Below are 21,059 nucleotides of genomic sequence, written 5' to 3'. Positions count from 1 at the left end.
AAGCCCTAATGCTATTCAGTACAGCCCTAGATAATCCTGGAGGGGTGGCCCCAATTTTTTTTTCGCTGCTCCAAATCCTTAGAGAATTCAGCCCCATGTTGACCGGCCTAGAGCAGGGGGACCTCACGCTGCGGGTTTGACTGCTATAGTATCACCAGCCCTGGCTGACATAGCCTAGTGTTGGTATTGCCATTTTTTGCCCACACTTTCACCCCCCGGATTTTACCAGTACCAGCCTAAGTTGGCCACACTTGGGCTGGTTTGGGTTTTAAACCATTTCTGATTTATTATTTTTGGGCTTTAACGGTCCCCTTTACGAGCTGCAGTGACATTTTGAGACTATTAATTTTGCATTCTTTTGTAGCAGTGTATCGCTATAGACTTTAGCGCCATTTAGATTAATTCATTATTGAGTGTGGTAAGCCTGCCTGGCATTTATTTAATACTGCATTTTCTAGCATTGGGGCATATTCAGTTAGGTCCATGATCGTGGATAATGCACGGAGTGCAGATTACCAAAGGTAATATGATACCACAATAAGGCGGATTTTCCTATGGGGTGTGAAGGAAAATCAGCCTTATTGTGGTGCCGCGGATTACCTTTGCGCCCGTTCATCCGCGTTACCGCGATCCCAGGACCGAATTAAATATACCCCATTGTGTTTTTGCACAATAAAACTACCGTTGTACTTTCTATTTTTGCCTGAGTGGCTTAGAACCCCTAAAAGGTACCAGGTACCATCACATGGCACATGAAGTACCTCCGGGTGGCCAGCCAGCATTATGTGGGTACATGTGGGGCAAAACTAAACTCTGTATCCTCACACAAGCTGGTTCCAGTGTCATACGAGATGGTAGGTGGGGGGGATAGAGGGCTGCAGACAACATCACCACAGAACATTATCTACATCCTGTTTCAATAGAGTTTTGAGACAAAGTAATTTTCAATTTTAAAACACACCGAAAACAACAGTAAATTGCTATTTCACATAAACTTTAATTAACTCCTCCTCCTCCTCCTAACCTAATATAAGGATGCCAATCTGTGTAGAGAACATCTACATAAAGGGCCAACAACAAGGACAAGAGATTTTTTTTTTTTAACTTGAAAAACAAAACATGCCCCCTAAGGGCAGCACTAATCATCATCATCATCACCATTTACTTATATAGCGCCACTGATTCCGCAGCGCTGTACAGAGTCACATCAGTCCGTGCCCCATTGGAGCTTACAGTCTAAATTCCCTAACATACACACAGACAGAGAGAGACTAGGGTCAATTTTGATAGCAGCCAATTAACCTACTAGTATGTTTTTAGAGTGTGGGAGGAAACCGGAGCACCCGGAGGAAACCCACGCAAACACGGGGAGAACATACAAAGTCCACACAGATAAGGCCATGGTCGGGAATTGAACTCATGACCCCAGTGCTGTGAGGCAGAAGTGCTAGCCACTTAGCCACCGTGCTGCCCACAATAAATATCAATTAAACTAGATCTAATAGGAACTACAAGACAGTTACTATTAGATCCAATTAAAATAGATCTACAAGTGCCTGATATTATAATATATGTACCAGTTTATTTTATCAAGGCTTTTCTGTAGTAAGAATGTGTTCAGCTCCATGGTCACTTATTTATAAGGGATAAAAAAAAAACAATGCAATGAAGCAGTAGAAATCCCACTGTAGTGTGTGGCTGGGGATTTGGTTATTAGCAATTTAATAACAATGAGCCTATCCATACATGTATATTACACCCAGGTGTGTTCAGTTCCCGTTCCTTTTCCTCAAAACACAAAGAACTTACAAGGAGAGATGGGTGAATCAGTTTCAGATATTCACTGTTGACCAGATAATTCACCAATTGGTCCTGATTCACCAAAATATCAGCAAATAAAGAAGCATGAATAATCAGGTCAATCACAGTGCACCTAATGTAAATAAGCCAATCAGTAAGCATCAACAGATGTCACATGTCTATAGACCCTCGGACACACATTCTTCCTGGATTGTACTGGGGAAAAATGTTTATGGATGTTGTCTATAACTGAATATTAATCGTGTAGACTACTGTACCTTTGTGTGCCTACTGCATATACTACATAGCTGTGTGAACAGCATTTCCTGCCTGATTTACCTTTTCCACCATTTTACACACCCACAGCAACACACTGGATACCATTTTTATGTAGCACACCTAATGCCTGTCCAGCTCACATCAAGGTGCACTCTCTACTCTTCTGCTACAAAAGAGAGACCACCACCCTGGGTCCCCCTGACATAGTGAAAATCAGTCACAAGCTGAACCTCGCAGGTCTAATGCCTCTATTGGGATGGGTGCAAAATACAGTTTGTTGTTCCCCCCAACCCCTTCCAAAAGGCTACCAGCACTGCACTTAATAGAGCTGGGGCTCTTGCGGACACCCTGGGCTGTGGAAGCTGGGGTTAATTAACAAGACTAGTACTTCTGTCCATTATACAAAAAAAATTCCAGTTCAGTTTTTGTCCAAAAAAGTTATACCTCTTGAGTTTTCTGTGTTAAACATAACTTTTATTTATATAAAGTATTTATATTACACTAAGACATCATCAGGGACTGTGACTATTTGCATAAATGGCAACTAAAACTGCACATATTAAAAATTACACATCCAATATGCTCACAGGAGCGAGAAACAAGAAGGGAGAAGGTTGGGGGGCGTCCTCAAAAAAGGCGCCGTATGCCATGTGAGCCTAGGTGACACATATTAACATAAACAAGAGGATATACGCTCACAAACCCATGGAGTTACAAATGTGACCATAAAGGCTTGTGTAAATGTAAGAGAATTAACTATGTTACTCTATATGTATATGAATTCTATTATAAATGAATAAACTCAATAAATCGTTCATATATTGCTAGATATAATGTTAAAAAAATTCTCCTTGGCGCAAATTCCCATTTATAACATTTTTAATGTGACTTAGTCTGTGCCATTGGTAGGATGATATACCGCTTATTGTGATGTTTTATTTCTTTAACTGTGTGGTGCACTATAGTGAGCCTTTCCTTTATTTTATTAATAACAAAAAAAAGAAGGCAAACCAACTCATCAACAATATGTACTGGTATTTACAAGAATAGCTTTAAAAAAAAACTAAATCACGCTTAATAGTTTTAGATATGAGTAACACTAGTACCCCCAGGGGCTAGCAGACCTTTCCTCCAAGAATCGGCTTTCCACTGGATATGTCACTGCTTCTAACCCCCTATAAACACATCATATTCCACCAGAATGTACTGCACTCAATCAATATTATTACAACCAAACATCTATAATTTCATGATGGAGTAGGTAAATTCCAATGAAGATAGGTATACACACTTGTACCCTTTAATCTATGACATGACTGTCCAATTAGAAGCCTGTGGACAGATGTCGTCCAGCCTTATTCTTCTACCCCTACCTTCCCTGCAAAAATCCATATGATCTTTTCTATGACCTCATTATTATCATATTATCACATTATGCGGCCCTATCATTGGAAACTGGATAGCACCATCCTGGGTGACCCGAGACAGAGGGTAACACAGATCAGAGGTTCCACTTAAAGGACCAGCAACAGCTGCCGCACGGTGGAATCTCACCACACGCCCACCCCCGTCTCCTGGCTCACTGACCCTGCAGCTGTCTCCTCATTATTTGTCAACATTCTCATTTGGTGAAATATTTAACAACATTTCTTCTCACTGCTGAAAGAGAGTCACTAACACAGATGGAGCAGATAACAGACAAGGACAGGTGGATATGTGATTAAGATAATAAACACGCAAACCACAGTTCAGACAATACATAGTGAAAAGAGACAATTGCTGTGACTGATGACGAGACATTTAAAACCTGAAAAATATTACATTGCTTTATAATACAATAATGTGTTTTTATGCGCAAGCCACATAATTACTAGGGGGTAATTGCTGTGTAAAAATAATATAAATGAATGTATTGCTTATTCACTCTTCAACTTTTTCAATGTAAACTTAGAATAGGATCTATTTTAGTGATGGGCTTCACCTGCGGCCCAGTTCTAACTAAAAGCATACTTGCCAACTCTCCCGGAATGCCCGGGAGACTCCCGAATTCCAGGTAGGTCTCCCGGACTCCCGGGAGAGCTGACAATTCTCCTGCATCATGGAGGCTTCAAATCTGCTCACTTCACTAGGAAGTGGGCAGATTTGAAGCCTCCATGATGTGATTCCCCGGGAATCGCATCATTTTGGCTCGGCCCCCCGTGCTAAATTGACGGGTTTACCTCATTACGTTACAGGGGGCGGGGCCTAAATGACGCAATCCGCGGAGCCCCGCCACCTCATGCCCACCTCTACACTGAGACTACAGGAGGCCGATCGTTAAAGGTTGGCAACTATGACTAAAATCTGTGAGAGCAGGTGAAGGTTGGCAGGTCATAATGCAGAGAATAAGGTGAAAGTTGATCTTAAGCTTATTATTTGCCCAGAGCAGCCAACTTCTGCATCACATGACCTCCTCCTCGGCACTACGCAGTGGAGTCACGCTGCAGATCTGAGATCGGAGGAGGACTGTGCAGTCTGCACCTCAAGGTCTCTCTCCTTCTTCTACCAGAAACAGCTGTGTGATTCCTGCTTACTTCATTAAATCATTGTAAGGCATTTTAAGGCAGGCCCTGTTATGCAGCAGTGTGCTGCATAGTTATTTTTGTTTCACTTCCACATATAAACAGACATTCTCTATCACGGGGCACATTAAAAACAACAAGCGCCTGCAGGTTGATGGATGGAGTTGTGTTTTACCTTACACCTAACTTTCAAAACTGGTGGAAAATCTGCTCACTCTGAAGTCACTTTGAATGATCAGGTTTGCTATGACTTGTAACACGTGTATATTAATTTAATATATCTGCTGATATTTTATAACACATAGGCGTCTCTTTCATTGATAGTGTGGCACTTTTGAAGGTTATGGGGCTGTACATGCGGCCCTTGAAGACTATCAGGTTGACCATCACTGGTCTAACTAGAAAAGATACTTTTCCAGGATAGTCAACCAGCACAAGAAAATTGTGAGTGAAGTGAAAACTTCTTTCTAACTAGCTGGTTTCCTGTTGACATGTATTAGAATATGAACCAGAAGACCTGTTATAGCACATGTGAAGCCCATGTGACTAGAGAGGGATACCAGGCAGTGTTAATAAAGGTTAAGCCTGTCTGAGACCCCTACTTGTCGGGATAAAGCCATTGGCTCTTCCCCTACATTTCTTAAATGTAGTCATCTGACATTAATGTATATTTGCTATACTGATATGCTGCATATATTCTATGAAAGAGCTTTAGCCCCCCTGAGGGTAACTGGTAAAACTACATAGGCAAACCGAGGGGGGGGGGGGTTCCTAGTGCCTGGAAACCCCTGTCCAAGCCAGGAGCACTGTATAATTGAGGTGGCTGGACCCTGCCCCTGCTTCACACGGCTCTGCTTGAAAAGGGAGAGCTGCGTACACCTAACAGTAGTGCACGCAGCATTGCCAATGTATATTATAGGGATAGGAAGAGTTGGAGACCAGCCAAGCACTGTCTAATATTATAACCATGCCCCCATGCATGCTGGTCACGCCCACTTGTGGCGTGGTGTGGAAACCCCCCTCTACAAATCCTGTGTTTGCCCCTGTACTAAGAACTTTCATTTGTACGACTTATTGCTAAGTGCAACCAACCTTAGTGCTAAGTGCAACCAACCTTAGTGCTAAGTGCAACCAACCTTCTACATGCAACCAACAAGTTATATATTTGGTCATTCAATGCAGTATCAACTTCTCTCCCTTCTCAGCACCTAAAATAGCTGTGAGGGTAGAGAAGAGTGGGCATATTTTACTGTCAATTGGGTCCTGGTCATTGTTATGTGACCAGAGACCGTCTAGAGAGTCTGTTTGTAAAGATATAGAGGACCATTTCTGTGAACAATACTCCTGATTTACGATCATTTACAATAAATTTCCCTAAAGTGGTGTTGGGTATGGTTAACAAACGATCGTCTCTTTCTATAAAAGCTGCCAATTAGATCTAATGGACAGACTGAAAAACTTGGTCTGTTTGTACTTTGTAATGAATGGAATAGAACCTATAGGTGGCAATTGACCAATAACGTAGAGCACATGTCCTACTCTCAGAAGGTCTTGGAAAAAAAGAAGGGGCAGAACCTGTAATAAAAACTCAATTGCAACAACCGCCCATGCCTTACTTTGAAGACTGTCCCTCTTTTGAACCCAAATCTCTCTGGCTCCCATTGTGCCCCTCTCTTTGGGTCTATTGTATAGATCTACTTCAGTAAATTAATTTGTTTGCTCGAAAAGTGGCCCGACATGAAAGTCCAGTCTCTTACAGTGACCGGGCTGAAAGGATTAGTCAAGCTGAAAGGTGTGAACCACTGTTTGTTCTTTCTACCCTAGAAACTGAGAAAAGACCAATTGGTAGAGGTGTATTTAAGCCCTGCCACTAGGGGGCCCAAGCACCAAGTCTGAAGCTCATTTTTAGAATGATCTTTTTTTTAATAACTATTTAAATAATTTATAGCAACTTCTTTGACATACCTAAACTGTTCTACTACTGTAACATCTGTAAAGATTGATAAAACATTTTTTTAGGAAGTTACTCCTCTGCATAGCAGTGTCAGACACCGTCCCCGCGCCTCCACGCTAAGCAGGGACGGACGTCTGACTCTCCTGCAGCGTCCCGTTGCTAGGCAACGGAGACGCACCTTCCGGCGGCGGTGTGCGCATGCGCGCCCGTCGCCATGACAACGGGACGCGCTGCCACTATTTCCTGTCGGCGGCCAGACAGCTGGCCACCGAATCACTGCCCACCAATGGGGGTTTAGCTCCTGCTATTTATATCCTGCTCTGACATCACTAGGATGCCAGAGCAACTAGTTTCCTAGCCTCCAGCGTTTCAGACATCCTTAGTGTATTCTCCATTTGATTCCTGTGTTTGACCCGGCTTCCTGACCTTGCCTTTGGATTCTCCCTGTGTCCTGCATTATACTTCGGTTCTGACCTCGGCCTGCTGACTATCCACTGCCTTCTGATTTTGTACCTTACCTGCCCGCTTGGTTCTGACTCGGCCTGTACCTCCACGGATTGCCCTTACCTCGCAAGTAGCTACCTGGGAGGGCCGCGACCTGCACGTCGTTCGCTGCGAAGTCCAAACTCCCTTGCGGGGGTCCCTGGTGAATACCGGCGGTGTGTTAGACTCCGCGCCTCCTGGCATAGCTGAGCCAATACTTGCAGGTACTAAAGTCACCTCCGTGACAAGCAGGTCCTGCCTGTAATATATCTGTAAGGCAAATCACCACTGTGCTAATGTAACTCAACTGTTAATTCCCTGGGCAGTTCTGTACCCTGGATCTAGCTGCCTTGTGTCTGCATTAAGCAGTTTGCCACTTTATTTTTGGAAAATACCAGATTAAGATAACATACCCACTCCCGTGTAACAAGTAGGTGGGTCTCTTGATGCAGGAGGACTCAATCCACCCATAGAGCTACAATAAAACTCTATACATCTATAGAAGGCCCTTTTTCCTTGTAATGTAGCTGCGAACTGTGGCATGATTTGGTTTCAATTAACAGGCAGGGCCCCTCACACACATTGCTATATGGGGGAATTAATATATTATGCAGAGGAAGATTTGTGAGAGGGTGCCACCTGGAGGCCGAGAAGAGGGAGCAGAAAAAACTTTCCCAACAGACAGTCCAGCACAGGTAAGTCCTTCTCTTCTCTTACATGTTCCGCACTGGTGGAGCAAATCAGTGCTCGCCACATCACCGCTGCGCATCCACGCACTGGCTATTATATAGTCGACCCGTACGGCGTGGTCTCTGATGGCGGAGAGAGACCTGCGTGGAGCTTTGGAGAAGAGTCGTTGCCGGTATCAAGACAGAAACCAACAGGATCAAGAAAGAAAACGCTGGAGCAGAAAAGAGAACGACGACAACTAGAACAAACACATCGGAAGAGGCAGAAGAAGAAATATGACGGCGAGAGAGCGCAGAGCCGGAGATCTGTGGGATTAAGCCAGAAGACTCCTGAAGACACCGCCCAAAAGAAGCGAAAGCAACGAAAGCTGTTAGTGTTAGGTAAGGTCACCAGGCCCACATCTGGGGCCTGACAGCTGTTAGTGTTAGGTAAGCCTTCTTCCAGGCCCACATCTGGGGCCTGACAGCTGTTAGTGTTAGGTAAGCCTTCTTCCAGGCCCACATCTGGGGCCTGATTCATTAAGGATCTTAAATTAAGAAATATCTTATTTAAGACTCCTGGACAAAACCATGTTACAATGCAAGGGGTGAAAAAATACTTGATAGCTTATTTGTACACTGAAATTTAAAGTTGATATTTGTGTGCTACATGAATAAAACAGTCTATATTTAACTTATGTGCAAAACAGAAAACTAATTTTTACCCCTTGCATTGTAACATGGTTTGTCCTGGAGACTTAAATAAGATATTTCTTAATTTAAGATCCTTAATGAATCAGGCCCCTGCACTCTATCTTTCTTACACTTTGCGCACAAGGCCCTGGGCATCTTTCAGGTACTAGACCCATACAGCAACAACGAACATAAGGCAATGGGTAATTAGGATTGTTTAGGGCCATTGTATTTCTATTTAGGGTGCACTGATTTATTTTCAGGCTACGTCTGTGGCACCATTTAAAGTAAGACTTAGCCTGTGGCCCCAAGTAATTACAGGATTAGCCTGTGGGCACCAGGTAAAGTACAGGATTAGCCTTTGGTCACAGGAGCTACCCTTTCATTTTGAAACCGCGCTCAGGTGTGTCCACATTGTACTTTATTCAGAGGCCATTATGTGGTGGTCTCTTGTTTGTATTGTATTGTATTATGTTGAGGTATTGTCCCTTCCAGGATCCAGAAGTTATCCCCCATTAAAGGGCGGCTTTGGTATCTAAATGGTATGTTCTTATATATCAATAATTAGTTATTTCAATTTCTCACTTTTCTGCAGTGAAATATTTTCCACAGAAAATTATTTTTCTTGTGAGTGTGTGAATCCTTCTTATGTGAATCAGTGTATCATATGTGGACAAAACAGAAACAACCGATCATGGTGCAATATTCCTATAAAAATCCTTTGGTGTACACCTGCCAAACTATAATTAATATGCAATGTTTCTTTCAATATTTGTTATTAAGTTTCTTTGAAATACATCCGTGAAAATGTGATTAATGACTCCTCCAATTTACTAATAAAGGTGAAATACCATAATTATATGGAGTGTGAGAATAAAAACTTGAGTATATGGGGCAGAGAGTCCTATGAGATACTTGGATCATCATACGATACAGATAATCTGTGTTTGATCATTCTTATTGTAAGCAATATTTTTATTTGAATATGATTACAAGAATATTAGTATTGTGCTAGGAGGCACAGTAATCTTACATAGTAATAGAATATATATATATATATATATAGATAGGTAGATATATATAAATTTATATATATATTTATTATATTATATTGTATACAGTGGTCAAAGTGGAAATTGGTCAAAGTGGCGGTACGAAAAATTTAGTATAAGTGGATGAAATTTTATAGTTTTACAATGAAGACAGTAGTAGAAGTGGTGGTATGGCATACCACAGTATACACCTCAACATCGATCTCTGTATGTATACATATATTACAGAGGCTCGGTTTTCGTAAAAACCGAACCCACCCGAACATTGCAGATCCATGTACCGTACCGAGCCGAGCCTGCTCGGCACTTTCGGGCGCCCTCTGGACTGAAAATGAGGCAAAACGTCATTTTTGCAACATCGGATCTCGCGAGTTTTGGATTCTATAAGTACCACCCTCCACGAAGATCCGGCACCATTTCACAGAGAGACACAGAAGGGGTAGCAGAGTTCTTGGCAGTCTCCATTGCAGTTGGGCAGCATGATTAATGAAAGAGAAAGAGGACTGCTGGCAGTGTTCTTAAAAATCTCCAGTGACATCATTGTACTGTGCCATGGCTCAACAGAAACAGGAGAGGTGGCAGTGTTCAGGCTGAAACAGAAATAATAGGGCTGCCAGTGTTCTTAAAAGTCGCCATTGATATTGTACTGTGCCATAGATCACACAAAAGCAGGAGAGGTGGCAGTGTTCTTGCCAGTCTACAGGCTATGTGCCATTGCTCATTGTCAGTGCAGAAACAGAAATAATAAGGGTGGCAGTGTTCTTAAAAATCTTCAGTCACATTGCTCTAGCCTGGGCATAAGACCAGAAAATCCACCTCTTATGTGTGGAATTATTTTTACCCAAATCCTGACGACAGTTGTCTAGCCATTTGTAGCGTTTGTAAAGCCACAGTCAGTAGAGGTAGGGACCTTAACCATTTAGGAACCTCATCCATGTTACGCCATTTGAACTGAGTTCATGGGAAGCTTTTTGGAAAATATGAAACATATGCTAAAAAAAATTCAACAAGCAGTTCAGCAAGAGCTAGATCCCTTCGCTCATCTAGATCCTAGCACCTGCAATCTACACCCACAACACCATCCTCATCAATATCCTCACTAGTGATCGGAGTTAGTTGCTAAGGCTAGATGACTCCTCCACTATCCAGGATTCCTCAGAAGAACTGTTTAGTGTTAGTGCCCATGCTGCTGCTGCTGGAGGTGGATCTTCATCCCAGAAGCAGACCAAGAAGAAGACTACTAGTAGTTTCCAACAATTGACTGTTAAACAATCTTTTGCAAGAGGAAGCAAGTATAAATGCTGTCACCCAGTCGCAAAGTGGATCACAGACACCATGGTGACTATGCTAGTATTAGATCTGCGTCCAATATCCACTATTAATGCTGCTGGTTTTAAACAGTTAATTGAGGTCTTGTGTCCCCATTAATAAATTCTATCACGATACCATTTTACCAGAAAATCTATTCCTCACCTCTACCAGAAGGTTCATAAAAATGTAATTATTGGGCTACAAAATGGCAATCTACCCACTGTATACTTAACCACAGATATGTGGACAAGCAGAAGTGGGTAAACTAAAGATTATATGACTGTGACAGTCCACTGAGTTAGTGATTCGCCTTCACAAGCAGGAACAGCAGCAGCATGTACCCAACTACGTTAGATTTTTCAAAGGCAGGCTACTCTGTATATCACCGGCTTCACCAAAAGGCATACAGCTGACAATTTGTTACAAAAAAGAAAGAGATGTCATTGATACATGGCTTATCCCACTTTGATTCTCCTCAGGATATGTCATTTCTGATAACGCCATCAATATTGTATGAGCATTACAGCTGGGTGAATTCCATCACATTCCCTGTTTTGCTCACATAAACAACTTGGTGGTGCAGGGCTTTTTAAAAAATGACAGGGATGTGCAGGAGATGCTGTCTGTGGCCCGTAAAATTTTGGCCCATTTTCGGCATTCTGCAACAGCATGTAGGAGATTGCAGCAGCTACAAGAACAATTTAATTTGCCCTGCCAGCAACTGAAGCAAGAGGTGGTAACAAGGTGGAATTCCACCCTTTGTATGCTTCTGAGGATGGAGGAATAGCAAAAAGCCATCCACTCTTACTCCACAAGCCATGACATTGGGAAAGGAGGGGAATGTATTTTAGTCCAGCACAGTGGAGAATACTTTCCGTGTTATGTAAGCTGCTGGAATCATTCGAAGTAGTCACCTGTGAAGTTAGTTCAGACACTGCTAGATTGAGTCAAGTGATTCCCTTAATTAAACTTTTGGAAAAGCAGCTTGAGAAACCTGAAGGAGGAGATGAAACAAAGCAATTACTCTAAGTATGTTGGACTTGTAGATCAAGTACTTTATTTGCTTCACCAGGATCCAAGAGTTATCAAAATCTTGAAATCGGATCACTACATTTTGGCGACTGTGTTTGATCCTAGGGTTAAGAGCTATGTAATGTAGGAACAAAAAAATAAGGATGTGCACCGGCAACTTTTGGTGTCTTGTGTTTTGGATTCGGATTTGCTTGAGGTTTTGGGTTCGGATTTGTCTCACAAAACACCTGCCGAAAGGTTTTGGTTCGGATTTAAGGTTTTGGATTCGGATTTTTTTTGAAAAAAGCATAAAAAGTTCAAAAATCAAGTTTTTGGGCTTATTTTCACTCCTACGCTATTATTAACCTCAATAACATTCAATAACAATCATTTCCACTAATTTACAGTGTATTCTGAACACCTCACAATATTTTTATTAGTCCAAAACATTGCAACGAGGTATCTTTCTGGACTGCGTAGTGGAGTGGTGGTCCCCACAATATAATAAGAAAACCATAAACTGGTCTTAATCGCACCAAAAAATGTACCTGGACTGCGTAGAGGAGTGGTCACCACAATATAATTTAAAAACCCTGAACTTGTATGAATCGCACCAAAAAATGTACCTGGACTGCGTAGAGGAGTGGTCACCGCAATATAATTTAAAAACCCTGAACTGGTATAAATCACACCAAATAATGTACCTGGACTGCGTAGAGGAGTGGTCACCACAATATAATAAGAAGACCATCAACTGGTCTGAATCGCACCAAAAAATGTATCTGGACTGCGTAGAGGAGTGGTCACCACAATATAATTAATAAAAAACTCTCCACGGGTCTGAATTCCCCCAAAAAAAATTCTGGACTGCGTAGTGGGGTGGCCCCGCTACCCAATTTGATACCGGGGCCACAATATAATTAATACACCCTCAACTGGTCAGAATTCCACCAAACAAGTATCTGGGGGTAAATGTATCAAGCTGAGAGTTTTCTGGCGGGTTTGAAAAACCAATCAGATTCTAGCTATCATTTATTTAGTACATTCAACAAAATGACAGCTAGAATCTGATTGGTTGCTATAGGCAACATCTCCACTTTTCAAACCCGCCGGAAAACTCTAAGCTTGATACATTTACCCCCTGGACTGCGTGGTGGGGTGGCCCCGGTACTAAATTTGGTACCGGGGCCACAATACCTCCTCCAAGTTCCAAGTGTAGTGTTTATAACATATTAACACTACACTAATTCTAGCACGTCAATACCTCTTGTTTTAAATTATGACAGGGCATTTAACTTTTGATTTAATTTTTGGAATTTGTTGACATTTTGTTTTACTTTTTGAACATGGCAAACGACTGTTGAATGGTCACATAATGCCAAAAAAAGAGTTGTAAGACTGAATTGTCCTTGGGCCCTCCCACCCACCCTTATGTTGTTGAAATAGGACATACACACTTTAACAAACCAATCATTTCAGCGACAGGGCCTACCAAACAACTGTGGCTGAAATGATTGGTTTGTTTGGGCCCCCACACCAAAAAAACAATTCATCTCTCTTTGTACAAACTAAACAGGCTCTACTGAGGCAAGATGTCGTCCTCATCCTCATCCTCAACCTCTGATTCCTCTCCCCCTACAGTGTGTACTTCCTCCTCCTCACACATTATCAATTCGTCCCCGCTGGACTCCACAACCACAGGTCCCTCTGTACTATCTGAAGGGCAGTGCTGTACTTCATTGAGGAATTGATTATTCATTTTTATAAACATCATTATTTCAACGTTGTGAGGAAGCAACCTCCTTCGCCGCTCACTGACCAGGTTCCCCGCTGCACTAAAAACTCTTTCCGAGTACACACTGGAGGGGGGACAACTCAGGTAAAATAGAGCCAGTTTGTACAGGGGCTTCCAAACTGCCTTTTTTTCCTGCTAGTAACAATATGGACTGTCTGACACCATCTATTTGGATGGTGTCAGCAAAAAAATCCTCCACCATTTTTTCAATTGTGACAGCATCCAATGCAGCAACAGTAGACATGTCTGCAATGGTTGGCAGGTCCTTCAGTCCGGACCAGATGTTATCAGCATCCCCGCCAGCGGCTCTTTTAGGAAAACTGAGCTTTTTCCTCGCAGCTTTATCCTCCAAATTTTTGTTTTCCATTATATGTAGCACAAGAGAGCGTACCCCTAAGCCACACACACTCGGCAAAGCCTTTAAAAATTATATGCGGCACAGGAGAGTACCACTGGACTTATACTGCAGAATCAGTGAACTTTGTAATATTGCAGTACCACTGGTGGACTTATACTGCAGAATCAGTGAACTTTGTAATATTGCAGTACCAATGGACTTATACTGCAGGATTGTTTTTGGATTTATTTATTTTTTTATAAATTTTTTTTTTTTTATAACTTTTTTTTACATTTTTTATAACTTGGGAATAATGGGGAAATAACAATGCCCTTAGAAGGACAGAGCACAGGACACAGCACCACTGGACTGAACAAGACACAGCACAGGACCCAGCAGCACCACTGAACTCAGAAGGACAGAGCACAGGACACAGCACCACTGGACTGAACAGGACACAGCACAGGACCCAGCAGCACCACTGAACTCAGAAGGACAGAGCACAGGACACAGCACCACTGGACTGAGCACAGCACAGCACAGCACAGCACAGGATATAGCAGGGCAGAGGACCACCTAACACAACCTCCCTCTACCCTGATCAATGCCTGAGTGAAGATGGCGGCGGCCAGCGGGGAATTTATAGAATCCGAGTATTGCGAGATCCGACAACGGGATTATGACTCAGAGCCTCGCTTTCAGTTTTGCAATTGGCGGGAATACCCGGGTCTGTCTCGGATCGGCTCGGATCGGCAAGGTTCGGGTGGGCTCGGATTTCAGATATCCGAGCCCGCTCATCCTAAAAAAATACAGATCCAAATCCAAAACCAAAACAAAACGGGGGACAGTGAACATCTCTAATATATACATGTGTGTGTATGTATGTATATATATATATATATATATATATTGATATCTATATAGATATATATATATTATACAAGTTAACCTGTGCATGATACTCATGCATAAAGGTTCTTGACATCTACATCCCCACACACACACGCCGCTAGGCTTTTATATAATAGATAATGCTAAGAATTTAGTAGGTCAGTGTAGTATATAACTTCGCCCAGCAGGTGGCGCTGCAGCTTGAGCACTCTGTCTCCCTGTAGTTTTTTCAACACACACACACACATACACACTAACACACGCCGCTAGGCTTTTATATATTATATATTTATTTATATGTGCAAATGAAACAATACCACCATAAAAATTGGCAGCACATTGGCTTAGTAGTTTACACTTCTGCCTCACAGCGCTGGCGTCATAAGTTTGATTCCCGACCATGGCCTTATCTGTGTGGAGTTTTTATGTTCTCCCCGTGTTTGCGTGGGTTTCCTCCAGGTGCTCTGGTTTCATCCCACACTCCAAAAACATACTGGTAGGTTAATTGGCTGCTACCAAAATTGACCCTAGTCTATCTCGGTCTGTCTGTGTGTGTGTTAGGGAATTTAGACTGTAAGCTCCAATGGGGCAGGGACTGATGTGAGTGAGTTCTCTGCGGAATTAGTGGCGCTATATAAATATATGGTGATAAAAAAACATTTTGCACTTTTTCTTTTGCTTTGCCTATATATGAGCCATTCTTGCTATAAATGTATACATACCAAAGTTAAGTGCACCACCTAGTGATGAAAAATGGTATTTACAAGCTAGGAGTTCTTTCTACAAAATGGTATACGAACACATATCATATATGTGCCCTGTACAGCTAAAAACTCATTGTCTGTATGACAATGAGTTTTGAGTGTGTGTGAGCTGCATTCCACTGCAGTGTCAAATCTTATGAAATGTGTTTACAACTCAATGCATGCACCATAATCATTGCAAGGGTGTGGCTGCCTGAGACAGGAAGTGAAATATCACCGTTCTCCTTTCATACATAACCTAACAACTAGAGATGTTCACTGACCCCCGTGTTTTGGTTTTGGATCTGGATTAACTTCGTATTTTGGTTTTAGATCACGATTTTTTTCTAAAATTCCTATTTTTATTTTATAAAATCACATCATTTGGCTCTTTTTTTATCCCTACATTATTATTAACCCCAATAACATTAATTTCCAATAATTTCCAGTCAAGTTTTGTTAAGTGACAAGAACACTGTTACCCCTCCTGTTTCTGTATGAGCAATGGCACTGAGCAATGGCACTGGAGACTGGAGAGTGACAAGAACACTGCTACCCCTGTTTCTGTGTGCGCAATGGCGCTGGATCTCATGGGGGAGGGAGGTACTTATGGAATCCAAAACCCGCGAGATCCGACAACGCAATGAGGACATTTTGCCTCGATTCAGATACGAGGACGCACAAAAGCAACGAGCCGGCTCGCGAGCCTACTCGGATCCCGTAAGTCCGGGTGGGCTCGGTTTTCAGAAAACCGAGCCTGAGCATCTCTACTAACAACAACAATTACCTATGAGCCATGTGCCCTTTACAAACCAATGTGGCCCTTTTATTCATATTTGGTAATGTAAATATCCTTATATCAAATCTGCATTAGCATATGAACTTTCCTCCCTTTATGGTGCTTGTACGGTATTAGAGTGTCAGCTCTTGTTCTGTAATACGCCTGTATTAGAGTGTCAGTTCTTCCTGTACTGTCTGCATTGAGTGTCAGCCCTTTTCACTGTTGTCTGTCTGTCAGAGTGTCAGCTCTTCTCCCTTCATTGATCTGTACAGTGTGACTTGGTTTTACAGCAGAGTTCTGTTGGAATGTAGGCGTCTTGTGTTACATTTGACACTCGTAGATCAGAGAACATAGTGGTAATCTGCAGCCCTCTCCTGACTAACAGAGGTCATTACTCCTGTACCCTGTGTGAGTCAATGTGGGTAAAAGTTCCAGGCTCACTGATTGATTCATTAAGAAGCAAATTGGTAAATTCAACGTGTGTCTGCAACTAATTTACATAATCATTATTCTATATGTACACATCTACAGAAAACTACTGCCCAGAAAAATAGGGGTGTTACCTGTAAGCACCAGACAGAGATTTAAGGGCTTATTTAATAAAAAAAAAATCACTTTGAACAAAATCAATGCAAAATGACCTCAGTAATATACGTCTATTACATAAAACAAACTAATTCCGTTAGTCATTAGATTACTTTATGTGAATAGCGGCTGCTTGGTTGTGGTGTGAAAACATGCATAGTTAAGTAATGCCTTGAGATTGGCAGGTGAATATACCCCAATATACCCCAATATAGCTATATTGTGCACAGAATCCTACTTATGTACATGCTGACACATAGGGGCTGATTCATTAGGGAATGTAAATGCCGATACGTGCCGCATTTCACGTAGAATCGCTCTGCTCACGCCCAGAATTGGACTATAGGCCGGTGACTTCATCTTTCAGCGCAAAGGACCCTTACGGCACATTCGTTTTTAGGGGCGGAACGGGAAGGGGACTGGGCATATGCACATTGTCAGTGCCAATTCAATCTTTAGGCATCTCTAAGGTACGTGTTGTTCTGGGGCATCACTGGCATCAGCTACAGGTCGGGTGGTGTTGATTACTAGTGATGACGTATATGCTAGAACATGTGTTAGCAAGGTGGAGCAACAGTAAAAATGCACTTTCTGTACAGTAGACATTAATAATATCATGATAAATGTTTTGGAGTTAAAAATAAATTTTCTAACAATTTTGTCATTAATGACTATATTATTATATTATTCGGTGGTAATCGTATTAACGATTATGATTACCACCGCTCGGAAACCCACTTGCCCAACAAAAAAAGGACGAAATTTTTGAAAAACGTTGTGACTATCGATAGACTTACCTTTATAATGACTCCGCAGCTAAGAGATGCACCAGAATGCTGACCGCAAGTCATTTCTAATGAAGAGGTGTCCAGCAGTACAGTTTCTTGTCATCGCGACTTGGATTCGGCAATGTCAAGCCATCGCAGGTTAAGTGTTTAAACACTTAACCCGACACTGCAACTTTAAATTTAAAGGAATTCAAGTCGCGCTTTCAGGATAACTGTTGGAAGGTATGTTACTAAATCATTCTAAGTTAAGAAAAGCTAATTTACACAGACTATTACAAAATGTGGACATGCAGCGGAAATGCCGTTTTGTGACACTGCGCACCAATTTTCGTGACAATGTGACTAATGAAGCAATAGGTACACCATTACGTGGAAGAGCATTAGTGTGCAGGCCAAGAGTGAGGCATATGTGGGTATGCTGACGGGAGGAGCTGGGTGGAGATCGCGGTTCCTTGATGCATGTTGGCTTGGTGCATTTCTGTCCCTTCTATTGTGCTTACATGCAAAACACAAGATACAGAATTGAGATGCAACTGGTGTAGAAAGCTTATATATATATAAGTACCTTCCTTATTTAAAGCCATTTTCTTGACACAGAAGTAGACCAGCTTTCTCCTACATCCTAGGTGCAATTCATCATCATCATCATCATCATCAGTTATTTATATAGCACCACTAATTCCACAGCGCTGTACAGAGAGCTCTCACATTAGTCCCTGCCCCATTTGAGCTTACAGTCTAAATTCCCTAACATACACATACACACACACACAGACTAGGGTCAATTTTGATAGCAGCCAATTAACCTACTAGTATGTTTTTGTAGTGTGGGAAGAAACCGGAGCACCTGGAGGAAACCCACGCAAACACATGGAAAACATACAAACTCCACACATAAGGCCATGGTCGGGAATTGAACTCATGACCCCAGTGCTGTGAGGCAGAGGTGCTAACCACTAAGCCACTGTGCTGCAATTCTACCAATGTAGTAGAAACATAAAGATGTACAATGGTGACATTGAAAATACAGACCAAAAAAACAGCAAACAAAACAGTCATAGTAGCTGTCAGCCACATTCAACAGTAGTGTACAGCCTGTTATACATGTCAGCTCACAAGTAGATTGGTTAGAAACAGCTTTAATTTATGCTTATTTCTGAGGCAGAAAAAAGTTAATAGCAATACATTGCAAATTATCCAATTGGAGGATAAGGACTACAAATACAAACAAAAAATGTGAACTTCCTTTCTAATAGACAGTATATGTTAGTATATGTATTAAAACTGCTGATCACATAGACATAATGTAGTAGTGTTATGTGAAACCTCACACAGAGGTGATAGTCTGTAATCTCCATTGAGCACATGGGAGGGGCACAGAGCACTCAGGAATTCTATCACTGGATATCAGATACATTATTATTATTATTAACATTTATACATATGTATGAAAGGCTGTAGACATTCAGGACTTGCTCGACATGTTCTGGGATTAACTGATAGCCCATTCAGAGGAGTTTGGGAAGATAAATAGACCTTGTGTCCTGTCAATGTGTGGGAACTCCCATTCAATAGAGCAGACACACCCAGAGATCTGGGACCGTCGGACAACTGTCAATAAGAAAACACACAAGACAGAAGAACAGGTCCACATCCTGCTTAGGGTGTGGTGTATAAGGTAACGCCATATGCTGTGCATACATCACCAGTCCTGTAACCCTTTATTCTCAAACACTCACAATCCCAGAAAGATACTGGAAATTCTCTCCGTCTGGCTGTCTCTGATCACCACACCTTCCATTCAGTGTCTATCTGCAGTTCTTTAGCTCATTACTCAGTAACAGTGACAGACCCTTGTGTAATTTAGCCACTCTGCTCGAATATAGATCTAGTGTGGCAAATTTGGAAAGCGAACATATTGCTTGGAGCTTGGACCAAGCAACAGGATAAGTGTATGTGTGACTGGCTTATTTCTAATGATAATTCCATGCAGGGTCAATAATTAAAGGATCACTTTAACAAACACTAATTGATTGAACCTTCCTGTGACACAGACATTCACTAACACTGCATTAATACCAGGGCCATAACTAGGGCTGTGCGACAGGGGCGACCGCCCAGGGCGCAACGCTGAAGCGGGGTGCAATTTAGGAATATTTTAGTTTAATTTGGTTAAAATTGAGGGCTAGGGGGGCGGCATTTGTCTTTCTCGCCCAGGGCACTAGATTTCTAAGTTACGGCTCTGATTAATACACATATGCAATGATGCCACTAGCACACACCTCCTACTCGAACCAACAACCTTACCCACTTAGTGCTGCTCTATTGTTTTTGCTGCACCAAAGCCACCTTCCTCACAGATGCAATGCCAAACATCGGTTACCAAGCCATGCGCTTTGCAGGTGCTCTGCCAAACCACACACCCTCACCCCCCCCACAGGGAGCTGCACCCCGCCACACCCCTTGAGGGTGCTGAACCAAACCACACTCCAACTCCTGTCTTGTAACTAGTAAAAGGATCAGTGTAAGAGGGGGTTGCCGATAGAATTGGTGCAAGGGTGGCTTTACCCATACACACCACTGGACCTCACACATTGCTATCTGTTTGTTACAGCTAACGGCTACCAAGATAAACTTTTAGAACAATAGGTATTGAGGTCTTTACCTATAGCAGCCGCCTTTCTCGTAGAGCTGAATGTGCTCACAGGTACTTGGATGCCCCCAGGTCTTAAGCTCAGCATAATAAAAGTTTATCAATGGCAGTCGTAGCACAGGTGGAACAGGATGCGGTAGCCAAGATAATGGAGTGGGTCATCAAAAGCAGGCCGGGATCAGGGGTCCGAAGCGAGCAGAGTAGTTGGGGTCAGGCCAAAGGGTCAGGGTCACAAGCGAAACAGCAAATTACAGTATTCAGGCAGAGTTCAGGACTACAGGCAAAGTCTAAGTTCAGGCAAGGGTCACAACAGGAGGTCATTCATAGGTCAGGAGACAAATGAGCAGGTCAGCAACAACACAGGTAGTAAACGCTATAGCCGGCAGGGAGGCTAAGCCCTCCCTGCCTAATATACATGAATGGACCAATGGCAGCCTAGGGGCGAATCCTGAAACCAGCAGCCACCTAAATAATAAATTAATTAACAAGCCCCTAAGGGCTAATGAAAATATATACACAACATGCGCACACGCCCTGTACTGCCCCACTCGGGAAGTGGCGCTACAACTAGCTGGTGTCCCGACCATTGCCAAGAAGACGGTCGGGACATCGTCAGTGGAAGTGATGTCCTGGTAGTCATGACGACGACTGGGACGCGGCTGGTGAGTTGTGGC

At 42.4% G+C, this 21,059-nt stretch overlaps 1 protein-coding gene across 1 annotated transcript in view; it reads right to left on the bottom strand.

The window, feature by feature from the left end:
- Window positions 1–21,059, bottom strand: part of TACC1 (transforming acidic coiled-coil containing protein 1) — an 88,721-nt gene that overhangs the window by 52,691 nt on the left and 14,971 nt on the right. The window lies entirely within an intron of this gene.

This window comes from Mixophyes fleayi, chromosome 4, assembly GCF_038048845.1.
Source record: "Mixophyes fleayi isolate aMixFle1 chromosome 4, aMixFle1.hap1, whole genome shotgun sequence".
Lineage (NCBI taxonomy): Eukaryota > Metazoa > Chordata > Amphibia > Anura > Limnodynastidae > Mixophyes > Mixophyes fleayi.
The sequence above is the reverse complement of the archived record's forward strand: the minus strand, read 5'-3'. Positions and strand labels throughout refer to the sequence as shown.